This window comes from Camellia sinensis, chromosome 3 (genome assembly GCF_055761805.1).
Source record: "Camellia sinensis isolate YWXY chromosome 3, ASM5576180v1, whole genome shotgun sequence".
NCBI lineage: Eukaryota > Viridiplantae > Streptophyta > Magnoliopsida > Ericales > Theaceae > Camellia > Camellia sinensis.
In genome coordinates, this window is record NC_138963.1 from 108,014,400 (window position 1) to 108,029,551 (window position 15,152).

Sequence of the window (15,152 nt, forward strand, 5' to 3'; positions counted from 1 at the left end):
GGAACTTATCTTTCAGAAGAACACCTTATGAGTGGGAATTGGTGAAAATTACTAGACTGTACAGTGCATTATCTACTACCCCAACCCTCAGGATTGGAGAGGCTGACAGACCTGTTTGGCTTGGCTCATCTTCAGGTTCTTTTAAAGCAGCTGATGTGTATAATTTTAGCAATGCCTCCCTTGGTCCCAGTTATAATATCTGTAAGTTCATTTGGAATAAAGATATCCCTCCCAAAATTCAATTCTTCAGCTGGTTGGCTTGGAAAGACCGAATCAAATCTGCTGTTTTCCTTCAAAAGATTGGGGTTCTCAATGTTAATGCTGCTACACTGTGTATCTTCTGCAAATCTGAATCTGAATCAGCCAGCCATGTGCTATTATTTTGCCCATTTTCTTGATCTGTTTGGTCCAAAATGCTGTAGTGGTGGGAGTTTCAATGGGTGACACCAAGCTCAGTTGAAAGTCTCTTTCATTGGTGAAAGGGAGGTAAATTTAAAAGCTTGGAAAAAAGGATATGGAGAGCTCTACCATTAATCACCCTCTGGTCACTCTGGAAGCTGAGGAATGAGTGCATTTTCAATGGAGTGCAGCCCAATTGCTTTGAGTTGAGTGAGCTTATAAAGGTAAGACTTGCATTATGGATCAAAGCTTCAATACAAGACTTCCACTACTCAGTGAACGACTTAATATTCAATCTAAGTCAGGTGAGGCTTTGCCTCTGAGTGTGTCAAGGTGCTTGACTAATAGGTTGCTTGGGCTGCCTTCAAGGTGGTTGGCTGTTAGGCTGCTTGGGCTGATATGCTGATAGACTCTGCCTCTGCCTCTGCTGTATGCTGTATGCTGTGTATGCTGTTTGGGGTTTGCTATGTATGCTGTTTGGGGTTTGCTGTATATGCTGTTTCTCGCTATTCTGTTTAGAGGAGTAGTTTTTTTGCTATTACTTCAGAGTGCTGCTGTTCGGTTCTGGTCTGCTTCTGTCTGTGGTTGTTCCAGTCTGTGTAGGTTCTATGGGGTGATAAAAAGGAAACTCAATGGTTCGGAGCTGGTGTAGAATGGTGTTCTTGTTTGTTGTTGTTTTGTTTGATGGGTTTTTGTTTGTTTTGATTGGTTTCTCGCCAATCTTGGGTTAGTGCTTGCATATGATTGTGTTTCCTTTGTGGTGCCAACCTAGTTGGGATTGTAAAGGTTAGCTATGATGCTTGTGCACTTTCCTGATTTGTTGATGTATCTTTGCATGTATCTTGCTCTTTCATCAATAAATCTTTTATTTTGCTGATCAAAAAAAAAAAAAAAGTGTTCATCCCATTCCCCTTCCATGCATGAGAGAGAGAGAGACATTACCAGCTGGTTGATTTCTGATGACCTCATTTTGAGCTTGTGAATGAGGGAACAGATGGAAAATGAAAAGGGAAACAAGCCATAAGCGTCCCGTATCTACCAAAGCAGAAGAACACAAAGTAGTGCATTATTGCATTGCATTGCATAGACCATCTTTGCTGTTAGTTCTGGTCAGGTTGTCCCTCATTTTTTTTTTTTGTTGTTGTATGATTCCGTTTATTTCTAGTCCACTTGCTATGTGGATTGAACCGGTTTAGTTCTAACTCGTAAATTCATCATGAGTTCTATTTTAATAATTTGATTAGTTGATTTTTAAATCTCAATATTTAAATTATCCACACACAAAAATCAAATTGATTTTGATAATTGTAACTCATGATTTAATCATGTGTTTAAAAATATGAATGATAACTATAATTTTGAAATTAAAACATTCAATTTTTTAAAAACAAATATGACAAAAATAAGTGGTTACAATTGTCCAAGAACTTTATTTTTTTAAATAACAATCTATAAAAAATTAATGAATTGATAATTATCAAAATGAGGCTCGCAGTGGACCATAAGTCCAAATAGAACCGTCCAACCCTTTTAGAGGAGTAGACAAAAGCCAAATTCTTTTTATATTTTCTCTCGTTCTCGTAGGAAATGAATAATTTAGAGTAATTGATATGCCCCTTGGTGGTGCCGATTTCGAGTTCACCTTCATGATCTAAATAATTTATCTTATAGAGTCGAATAAGAACATCCTTAATATACAAAAATTCAGTTGGCCAGCTACTAATAATCACATGATTTATATTATATTTATCTTAAAAAAGTAAATGTCTTTTTCTAAAGTCGACCCTGTTTCGATAAATCGAATCGTTCATTTTGTTGGGCATTTCATGTATTTCATTCATAAAAGAAATTAGATTAATTCAATAACTACTACTTGTTCAATTTATTGTTTTTGTCATAAAAAATTGTATGACACATTTTTTAAAAACACAATAGTCCATTTTTTTTAGTGAAAAACATGATAAATTGAACAAGTTACAGTTATCTGATTGACCTAATTTTTTTGTGAATGAAATACATGAAGTACCTAACAAATTGTATAGTTCGGATTATTGAAACGGAATCCGTGATGAGCTTCACTGGCTCAAACAGTCCCCTCTAGTCCAGATTTTGGACTGGAGAGAATCGTTCTTATATATATATATATATGGGTTTTGATTTTTTTAAGTTTTTTTACAATCAGACGTTTGAACTAGTTTATGCGCACCTTGATTTATCTCGGGACTCACACAAAGCACTCTCTCCACATGGATTCTCTCAAGTTGGCCATCCAACCAACTTGAGAGAACAGTTTAGATTTGATGGGCTCATTTTAGGACCGACTTAGATAATTTAAATTATTCATTTTTTAAGATTCATTGAGGAGAATATTTATGTAAAACATCAAGATGATCAAACATGAGTAATTATATGTTTAAAACATATTTCTATTATAAAAAATAAATAGTTATTCTTGAAATTATATTTGTCATCCATTTTTTATGACAAATATAATTCAAATATATAGTTATCAATATTCAATTTTCAAACAACGACTAATTGATTATCTTGATTTTTTATATCAATATTACATACTTAAATGAGTCATAAAAAATGAACGATTTGACTCGCAAAGATTGACCTCAAAACGAACCCATTAAACCCAACTATTTTTTCAAGTTGGATAGCCGAAAATCCAACCCTATATATATGAATCCGAATTTGCTACATCTCAACTTCATGGTAAAGTTAACCTATTACTAGACTAATTTGAACTTATTTAGATAATTCAAATTGTTCATCTTATATAACTAATTAAGAAAATTATCCACATAAAAAATTAAGTTGAATCTATATCGATTATCATACTATTAAATCATTTTTATCTATATGACCTACATATTTTTAAGAATAGATTATCTATCTGTTATAATATATATATGATTTGATCATGTAATTATTTATGTCTAATCAATCTAATTTTTTACATGTATACTCTTCTTAATTTATCATACGAAATGAACAATTTAAATCATTAATACGAGTAGAAATTAGTCACACAATACATCAAGTTCACTTGCAAAGTGGAGATCTTTTAACCTAAACCAATCTCAACTCCATGTGTATATATGCTCCTTATCTACTCTACTATTATATGAGGGCGAGTTTGAGTTGCTACAGTACTTTTATGGCCCTCTTTTTCTTTTGTTCTTTGTGTCCTTTTTGCATTTTTACTGGAGCACTATATCGTGTTGGGCTTACTAGTAAATCGCTATTACATCTTGGACTCTTTCATAAATTGACACCCAAATACATTGTCGGTTTGTTATTTATTTATTTATTTACTTGTACTGTCTATTCACTTCAGTTGTGGAGGAGTTTCGCAGGTCTTCGAGTTATGTTTGTTCACCGATAAAGGGACTGTATGTTACTGTTATCTTAACGTGCAAGTTTGTGTTAGATTGTTTGATGTAATTGTTAGTTATAATTTATTAGGTAGAAATAACTTAAATAAGTTAAAAAAAGTTAATTATTTGAAATTAAGATAAGAGTGCTTTTAGTTTATATTTTCTGATTATTAACTTTTAACTTCAAAAAACTCTACCAAACAGGGCCAAAGAGATGGTGCTCTAAACTGAGAGTTCGGTTCCCTTCATTGACAATTCTCCTTCACTTCCTACGTGCAACGACTCTGATCACTATAATAAAATTGAATTTTTATGGCTTGCAATGCATGCCGTAAAAACTCTTTCACGACATGCACACAAATGCCGTTATATGACATGTCGTGGAAAGTTGAGCGTCATTTACGACATACAGGTAAAGTTGTAACAAGTAATAAATTAAACATTAATGACATACTTTGTATGTCGTACATAAATTTTACGACATTTTTGTCATGCCATAAATTATCATACTTGCCATGGCATAATTTTGCATGCCGTAGAAGGTTATTTTTAATATATTTATGACATATTATGTATGCCATATATGATTTTTTACGACATTTTCTTGTATGTTATAAATCATTACACTTTTTACGACCTAATTTTGTATGCTGTAAAAAGGTTATTTTTAATATATTTCTGGCATATTTTGTATGCCGTATATAATCTTTTACAACATTTTCTTGTATGTCATAAATTATTACACTTTTCATGACATAATTTTGTATGCCGTAGAAGGTTATTTTTAGGGGTGGTTCAAGATGATCTAAATAAATATATTTTTTGACTTTTTATGAAATATAGGTTGAGTTTGACGTGACGTGGTAGAGATGTGATATGACTTAAATAAGATGATGTGACTTTTTGGAAATGTGAAGGAAGATCAAGTTAAAACCCTACGACGAAGAGATTGAGGGAGAATCAGAGCAGATCTGCGATGAATTGTTCGTCATCTCGTCGTTGTTCGTCGACTTCTTCTTAATCAATGCCAATCCCAAGATTGAATCAATGTCTCAATCAAAAAAAGACAAACAATAGCTCAATCAACGCAAAGACAATTCTGCAGAGCTAGGGTATGAACCCTTCAAATTCAAACTTTACGAAAAATTAAAATCAAATACAAATGTCAATCAGACCAAAAAAAAAAAAAAATCAAATACAAATGCAAATCATATCAAAAATGAAAATTAGATTCAGATCTTAGATAGAGAGGGCACCGCTTGTGCGATAGAGATAGAGATGGCACACCTTTTGAGACACAACTCCCGAGAGAAAAAGCTCCCGAAAGAGAAGTCATCTGTGATGGCTTCATCATCCATCTTCAACGCAATATGAGAGACGGGGATAGCCATGGAATTTCAGAGAGCTCGGCAAGAAAGATTGAGAGCAATAGCTAGGGCTTTTGTTTTCAACAAAGAAGATCGGGACTCTCATGTCCTTTTAACTAAATAAATAAATACCTAGCAAATATGAAGAGTGGAAAATAAGAAACAATTATGAGTTAAAATGACAAGTATTTTGAGTTACAAGGGATTGTTTGGGAATTGTCAATTTTTGATTTTTTATAAAAAAAAAAATGTAAAATGTTTGTTGAGATTAAAGTGATGTGATAAAAAAATAATGTGTTCCAAATAAAATAATGTGTTAAAATAACACATGCCAAACAACACCAGAAAATACCTTATCATTTTGAATAAATACTAATAGCTTGTTTGGTTTGTGTTTGTAGAGTAGTTTTTGAGATAAAAAGTACGAAAACTTGTTTGGTTTGCCTTTTTTCAGAAATAGTTTTGGGAAATTGTTTTGGAGAGAGAGTTTTAAAAAAAGTAATTGATTTGATGTGTATGAGAGAGAGAGTGATTTTGGAAAGAAGCAAACCAAACAAAATTTTGAGATTTTTTTTGAAAAAATTTGTTTGGTTCGATTCCTCTTGAAAATTTATTTGTAGAGAATTTTTTCCAAAATTTTTTTCCAAAAACAAACCAAACAAAATTTTTTAATTTACCTATAACTCAGTTTGGTTTTGAAATTCAAAAATTGTTGAGTTTTTTTTTTTTTTTTTTTTTTTTTTTTTTTTTTTTCTCTTATGTTTTAGTAAATGTTTTCTTATTTAAATTAATTTTTTTTTGTACTTTCTAAATTTACTTAATATACATCAATTTAAAAAGTAAAATATTTTTGATGAAATCTATTTTTTTAAACTAAAACAAATATTATTTGTTCTTTTTCATATTTAGCGATTTTTTTTTTGGTGCAAAAAAAGTATTTTTTTTTTTATTTTTCATATTTAGTGAATTTTTTTAGATTTTTTAAAAAATATTTTTACTTTTTAAGTATATTTAAAAATTAAAGAAATAATTAAAATAAAAAATATCAATATAGATAAAAAAAAATAAAAAAGCAAAAAATTGAAAAATATTTTTTTCGAGTTTCAGGATACTCCATTTTGCAAAAGCAAGTTGTAATATTTACTAAATTATTATTCGGCGTTATATGTTATTTTGGTGTTAAATTTAAATTTTATTAGTAGAAGTTTTCATGACATGCTAACGTATGCCGTATAAAGTTATGATATATTATGACATAAAATGCATGTCGTCATAAGTGTAAATATTTCAAGACAAATTTTTGCAAGTCATAAAAATATAATTTTTTTTATGGCATATTTTGAATGGCGTAAATATACAAATTAACGACTTACATGGTATGTATGTCGTTTTTGACGAAATATTAACGACTTACATAAAAAAAAAAGTCATAAAATACGTTAATTACGACATGCATTTAATGCATGTCATAAACATAAAGCCATAGAAGAATGTGATGAGCTCATAAATTATGACATGCATTTTCTGCACTTTTTGTATGTCATGAAAATATATATTTTTTATGGCATACTCTTGCATGCCATAAAAAACTTAGATTGCATTTTTTTTTTTAAAGTTGTTATATTTTACAACATAAAATGTATGTCATCTTAAGTATAAATATTTTACGACATATTTTTGTAAGTTGTAAAAATATACATTTTTTACGGCATACTTTTGCATGCCATAAATATATGAATTAACAACTTACATGGTATGTATGCCGTTATTGACAAAATATTAACGGCTTGCAAAAAAAAAAATGTCGTAGAATGTACTAATTACAACATGCATTTAATGCGTAAATATGATGCCGCAAATAGTTAGTTTTGTTGTAGTGGATGCCCCAATCCAGATCCAATGGTCCAAATCTTGGATGAAAAAAATAAAATAAAATTAAAACAAACTGGAACTGACATTTTCTTGTCCAAAGCTATACAGGTTATACACATTTTGTTTTGGAACTCACTCTCACTCAGCCTCACACTCACCCTTTCTCCTCTACCGAACCCACTCTCACCGACGACTCACTCTCGACGGCGACCCACTCCTGAAACCCAACCAGAGCCCTCACGCTCTTCTCCTCCACCTCATCGAACCCGTCTCACCGGCGACCCTCACGATGGCGACCCATTCCCCAAACCTAACCCATTGCTTTGCCCTTATTCTCTCTACCCTCACTTTGCGAACCAGAGTTCCCTTGTGAGCAAACTAGTCTTTGTAGCTTCAAACACCCGAAGTTTGAGTTCGACGTCAATCATCCACTGGTTAGTCTTCATTGTCTATGTAATTGATTATTTCATCTTCATGTTTAAGGATGGAATTGTTTTGTTTTGTTTTTTTGTTTTGATTTTCAGCAACAGATTTGGTGAATGATGGATTATTTAAGTTATTTATTTATTTATTTCAGATAAAAAATCTGCTACTGTGTGTTTAAGCTTTTCTTACAATGATAAAGGATGGAATTGTTTTTTGTTTTGGTTTTTTTGATTTTCAGCAGCAGATTTGGTGAAGGATGGATTATTTAAGTTTTTGATTTTAGCTTAAAAATATAGTACTATGTGTTTAAACTTTTCTCACAATGATTAAGGATGGAACTGTTTTGTTTTGTTTTTTTTTTTTGATTTTCAGTAGCAGATTTGATGCTGTGTGTTTTTAAGGATGGATTATTTTTAGTTTTTGATTTGAGCTTCACAATCTGCTGCTGCGTGTTTAAGCTTCTCTCACATGATTAAGGATAGAATTGTTTTGTTTTGTTTTGTTTTTATTTTAATTCTTTTTTTTTCTGTAGCAGATATAACTTATATGACTTATCTATAACTAAGATTTGATTTATATGGCTTTTCAGTTTCATTTTGATATGGATATGGAACTTGAGAATGATTGTGCTTGGAAGCCAAAACAGGGAATGACATTTGATTCAGAACAAGGTGTGTATGATTTTTATAATGCATATGGAGGAAGAATGAGCTTTAGCATAAGAAGAGATTATTCTAGGACGAACAAGTTCACTAATCAACTTATTGCTAGACTTTTGGTTTACAACAATGAGGGATTTCGGAAGGTTGACAAGCGAGACCCATTGACAAAGAGCTCAAACTAGGACTGGTTGTGAGGCTCAACTTTATGTTAAATTAGATGGGAGTATTGAGAAATTTGTTATGACTGATTTCAAAGAAAAACACAACCATGAACTTGTATCACCGGAGTGTGTCCACATGTTGCCGTCATAAAGAAAAATATCGACTACCCAAGCAATTGAGTTAGATTTGGCTACACAATTTGGTCTTCGTTTAGGCCAATCTTTTGAACTCATGGGAAGGGAAGCTGATGGAAGTCAATGTCTTAGGTTTACCAAATTAGACCAAAAAAATTATTTGAGAACCAAAAGACAGCAAACTTTAGCATATGGGGAAGTAGGCAATGTATTGCAATACTTTAAAGAAAAATCTTTACAGAATCCTTCTTTTTTTATTTTTATTTTTATGCTTTCTAGTTAGATAATGAGAAGCAAATAACGAATATGTTTTGGGCCAATGCATAAATGATCATGGATTATGCCCAATTTGGTGATGTAGTTAAATTTGATACGACTTACAAGTTAAACAAAGAACATAGACCCTTTGCATCTTTTATGGGATTCAACTATCATAGGGAAACAATTATATTTGGTGCAACCTTGTTATATGATGAGACCACCGAATCGTTTATATGGTTATTTGAAACTTTTTTAGAGGCTATGTCAAGAAAGACACCAAAAACTTTGTTCACCGATCAAGATGCTGTAATGGATAAAGCCATACCCATTGTTATGCTTGACACGAGTCACCGATTGTGTACTTGGCATTTGATGCAAAAATGCATGTTAATTGTCTTTTCCAAGATAAGGGGGTAAAGGGTGTACTAAATAAATTCATGTTTCACATTGAAGATGAAAATGAATAGAAGTTAGAGTGGGCTGAAAAGCTTGATAAATATGATGCTCATGATAACCATTGGTTGAAATTGACTTTTGCGGTGAAAGAAAAATAAGGCTGACCATATGTTAGATCGACATGGGCTGAGGGAATGAGTACCACATAACTTAGTGAATCTTTTAATGCTTTTTTGAAGGATTACATTCGTTTTGATTTTAATTTAAATGAATTCTTCATGCATTTTGAAAGGGTACTTTATGAGAAGGGATACAAGGAGTTAGAAGCAGGATATGTTTTGTGCCAAAGGTTGCCAAATGTGAAAGTGACAATAATAATGTTAATTCAAATGGGTAATATGTACACAAAAAAGATTTTTGAGGAGTTCCAAATTGAGTATTTTCATTCCATTGAATCGAATATAGAAGCAATTGAATAAGACAAGGCTTGTACCATATACACAATTGTTGATGTTGCCGGGAAACATGCAAGGAAAGTGAAGATGGAGAGAGATGGCTCTTTGGGTTGTAATTGTACAAAGTTTGAAAGGGAAGGAATTTTGTGTTGTCACTCTTTGAAGGATATTAGAGACATTGAAGATAAAAGAGGTTCTTTCATAATACATTCTAAAGAAGTGGACCAAACAAGCAAGAGTCGAAACTGTGAAGGACATTAAGGGGAATAACATTCAAGTAGATGTGAAATTCCAACAAGCCTCGCGGTATAAGACATTGATGACTGCATTTAGAGCAATAACATGTAGAGCTGCTGAAACTGAAGAAACTTATGATTTTTCAATTGCACAACTCGCTATATTAGGTGCAATTGTTGAAAGCAAGTGCTCATTTTGTTGTTGACAATGAAGTAAGTAATCATGATGAAACCCAAAGCTTTGAAGTGGATTGCGAAGATGACAATCATGTTGTGTAACCAAAAGGATTGAAAAAAAAGGTGGCAACTAGTAAGGGCAAAAAGAGGGTGAAAGGTGGATTCGAAACGGCGTTGGTAGCGAACTCTAAAAAAAAAATGCCGTGCTAACAACTGGCTTCTTCAAAATCTATTGCAAGTCCAACAGTCAGACTTTCTTCATTATTTGTTGAAGGAGATATCTATGTTTATCAACATGTTCCTCCTCTTCAACGTCTTCCTCCTCTTCATCCTCTTCTTCCATCTTTTGCCATGGGTGGTAATTCAATTCCTCATCCATTGATGTATCCCATATATCATGTGAGTGTTAGTTTAACATTCTATTTTTTTTTGTGTGTGTGAGTGTGTGTGTGGGTATAATATGTCACTCAAACCATGATTGCGAAGCCTAATATATGACATTGTTGTAGGCAAACAATTTGAGGGAGATGTATGTAGTGCCAAATTTTGTGCCAAATTCAACGCCTCTGCGCTATTCTACTCAACCAACATTCCAGTCACTACTGTAAGGTTCATGTGGATATGACATTAGGTTTCGATATTCTGAAGAATCAAATAGTCCAATGTGTAGTCAGGTTCTTCCTTTAACTTTGACAATTGTTATTACATTTTATGTACATTCAGTTTGCTCCTTTGTTGTGTCCATTGTGTGTTTTTTTATAATTTTTTTCTTTTTGAAAAATTCAGTTTACCTCATTGCTTTAGTTGCTGAATTTACTGCTATGTTTTTTTAATTTTTTTTCCCCATTTTAGGCTATCGATAAGCATAAAGAGGTGGAACGCACTAGAAATTTCACTCATAGCAGCTCATAAACGAAAGTTTCTTCCTTAATGTTGCTAAAAAAGTTTCTGAAAAATTTGCTAAAACTATTGCTCAAACTGTTGTTGTTCATGTTGCTGAAAAATGTTACTGAAATTGTTCATGTTGTTATGGCTTGTATTTAAAACTGGTTTTGATGTTGATGTTGTGTTGGATCATTGTTGTGCATTCAAAACTTGATGTTGCATCATTGCTTGAGAACCAAACCAATCTGCACAGACTTATCTATTTTTGGGGATGGCACAAATTACTACTACTAATACAACCCCATTTTGTATGGAGGATTTCTACATTCAACTTGAAATACAGTTGTGCTAAGTTCCTTAGGACAAGATATGAAGGTATGGACTTAACATGAATGAAGATATGGACTTAACATGAAGTGTGCAGAAAGTGAAGCCTTAGAGGCAGAAGCTACTTAGAATGGGATAGTGGCCTGCTATTTGTTGATCCTCTGGTGATGGGTAAACCTGATGCATCATAAAGTTAGAACAGCGAATGTAGGCAGCAGCCCATACCATTATTTTATAGAGTCAGTTGGCAGTTTGTGTAACGCCCTCAAAATTATCCCATTATATATCATTGACATGCATTATTTAAAGAAGACAATTTATTAATTCATTCATCAGAGTATTACTAAATAAAGCATTACATGTAACATCGAATAAAATGCCCTACAGGCTTACATCTTTCCAAGCCAACACTTGGATCCAAAAATATGAGTTCTAATCTCAATACAAGAAAAGCCCTAGGCTTGAATGTTTACATGTACTAATAAATAAAAACTATTAACTAAAGGTAGTCTTCTTCAATCCAGAAGCCAAACTCTCCCAAGCTAAGTCCTTGGAGGTAGTTTATCACCTGAACCTGAAAATGATGTTCCCATAAAGGGTGAGCCACAGCCCAGTAGAAATATACTAAACCACATATAAGCAATGAATAAAGCAATAGCATTCAACAGATGGTTAACCAAAATAATCAATTACTTCATTTTACAGTCTCATGACACTATTGCCAAAGATACGTTTTAATTTCCAATTTTATCAACATGGCTCAGAACCTGGCCAAACTTACAACAGTGAATTACATATATCATATTCACATCCTTCCAATATCAACAAACAAATGAGACTCAAGCTCAAATCAAACACTTCATACTTCCAGATTGATACACATTTTAGTGCTGTATCAATAAAACACTTCTATATAAATAAGCACACATAAAAGTGATGCTAATGGAGTCCATCCCCTATCTCCTCCCAAACAAAATCCGGTTTAGAGGTCCATCCCCTATCTTCCCCTAAACCGTGGAGTACATCCCCTATCTCCTCCCACACAAAACAAAGTATGTAAACACATAACATACACACCACACAATCAATACACATTATGTCTGTATTAATTCAACAATCAAAATTAATGATTCAATAAATGTGATTAGTTTCAGTTATACCTAATTCACATGCAATGTCTACAACAACCACGACTATCCTCCACCGATAGCCCAAAACAGTTATTTCTAAACTGAAAATAACCATGCCAACAATTCAATAGACAAATGATTCAAATGATCCAACTACGCCATTTAATCAATGATTTCCCCAATTCCATGAATTAATTATACAATCTAATTTAATAATAAAACTAGGGTTTTTCCCAAATTTACCAAAGTATCCCCAACATGTTAAAATACCAAAACTTAGAACAAAACCTATAAAATGGAGTAGGAAATCCCTACCTCGAAGAAAACAACCCAAATGGTGAAGACAGAGATGAGTGCCCAAATACCAATGTGCTCCAAACAACCAACAATTCAGATTAAAACGAAGCCCTCGACTCACACACTCTTTTTAATGAAGGATCTAGGGTAGAAACACACCCTAAGTAGATCAATCCTAAGAGAGAAGGTGTGTAGGGGAAGAGAGAACTCGTAACTAGGGTTTTGGAATATGAAAGTGTATGAAAAATAGATCTGAAACATGCTGCTGCCTATTTAAACCTGACAGGCTCGCTCGAGCGAAGACTTGGTCGCTCGAGCGACCAGACACAGAAAACTACGCTCGAGCCAAGGAAGCCTTGCTCGAGCCAGCAACCCAAAAGCTCGCTCGAGCGGAAGAAAACTCGATCGAGCGAAGAACTCAAACCCTCAGGTCTGAACCCAGACACACGCTCGAGCGAAGGAACTATAGCTCGAGCGAAGGACAAACTAACTCGCTCGAGCGAAGAAAAGCTCGCTCGAGCCAAGAATGCACAGCTACAGGTCCAAATCAGACGCAACCTCTCGCTCGAGCGAACAACTCCTCGCTCGAGCGAAGAACCAAAAACCTGGACAGCAACACTTGGTTTCTAAAACCAACCAACCTAAAACAAACCTGCCCAACACATCCTATAATTCCAAATGAGAAAATAAGGGACAACAACAACAATTATACAATGATAGAATCTACAGAACCTAAGTCCGGATACAATAATCAAATGGGAAAAGACTGGGGTCGCTATAGTTTGATATTCCAAAAATTGGTAAAATGGTGTGTAATGTATAATAAATTTAACTGTATTTATGAATGTGTGTACAAAATACAAAATGATATTATAAAATGGTGTGTAAAGTATAAAAAGTAAAAAATGATATTCCAAAAAATTGGGTAAAATGGTGTGTAATGTATAACATTCGTCAAATTTTCCCGAAGCCAACCAATCAATAAGTTACATCATAAAGTACAAAATGATTGAAGATACAACGAAATACACCACTGCCTTCAAATGATTTTCAATCCTTTCAAGCCTTCGACCATAGTCATCATTTTCATTTTCCATCATTTCAAGTCTTCGACCATATTCATCATTTTCATTTTCTATCTCGTGAAGCCTCGTCCTTAGATCGGTAAAGTCTTCTATTGTTATAGCATTAGAAGCTCTAGTGTTGGAACGGATTGTGGACGATCATCTTCATCCACGAACTTGAAGTAATTGTAATGGGCAGTGTTACTCTATAATGCATGACAATCAATTAGTTGAATAAGACAAATTAATTTGTAACTACTAAAGGATTAATTTTTCAATACACATATTTTGATGGGTATACAAGGAACAAACGCCCTTGATTTCCATGCTCATTGGTTCTTACAATATATATGGTAGCTGTTCTTCCACAATTGCACAATCTCGGTTTTAATCTTATGTTGCTATTGTCAGTAGAAGAAGAAGCTATTTTTTTAATCTGCGTACACAATACAAACAATATCACAACTAAGGATCACAACCCTATTTTTCAAAAATTGATAAAGACATCTATAGCATATCACACACATCCTCACATTATAGCATATGATTCTTTTTTACCTTTTGTAGGTCATTTATAGGTGCTATAAGCTTTCTTGTTTTATTGTTTAGTATTTAGTTTCTTTCCAAAGATTGTCACGTAGTTGATTTGATGTGTCTTTTGCACTATGGAAGTGTCCAATGCATCCCAAAAAGATGTTTCATACTATTTGAAGAGTTCTTCGAAGTAGGCAATGAGATTCTTTCTTCTGATATTTTCTTACAAATTATATTGGAATGATATGTATATGTCATCCTATCATACTATCTTACTGCATATAGAACAAGTATTATAAATTCTTTGTTTAGAAAAGGAATTAAAAATAATGCCAAGACTTTGAGAATATATGAAGCACTGGCACTTTAAAAAGGGTGCGTGTCTGTGTTGCTTGTGAAAGTTTTAAGTTTTTTTTTTTTGTTGTGTCCATGTCAATGCTCTTTTTAGATGAAAGTGAATTGTAGATTTGAAAGTTAAGTTGCTTCTGAAACTTGTAAGTTTTTGTTATGAATTAGGAACTGTGCTATAGAATTCATCATATTTAGATTTTTATTCTCTACCTCTCTGTATTCAAGGTTTAATGATGTAATTGAACTATTATGTTAGATTACTAATAGAAAAATTAAAAAAATAGAACTGTCATGTTAAATTGTTGGATTTACCTATTAGTCTTGCTATATGTAGACTTGGTAAATGTCCTTTCCTTCTTTCCCTGTGTAGAATCACCTTTTTTCTTCATGTTAAAAAAATTTGATGAGTAATGGTGTGAAAAATATTTTAAGAGTGAAACCCAAGACTGTTATCTATCTCTTGGCCTCAACAGTTCATAACTGTTATTTGTTATATATCTCTTTTCTAATATAGCACTACAAATATCACAACAAAATTATAATCAAAATCAAGTCAAGAAATTTTAGAATTTTATAGCACTACAAATATTAAGTCAAGAAAACCCAAATCAAAGCCCTAATTTTGAAATTT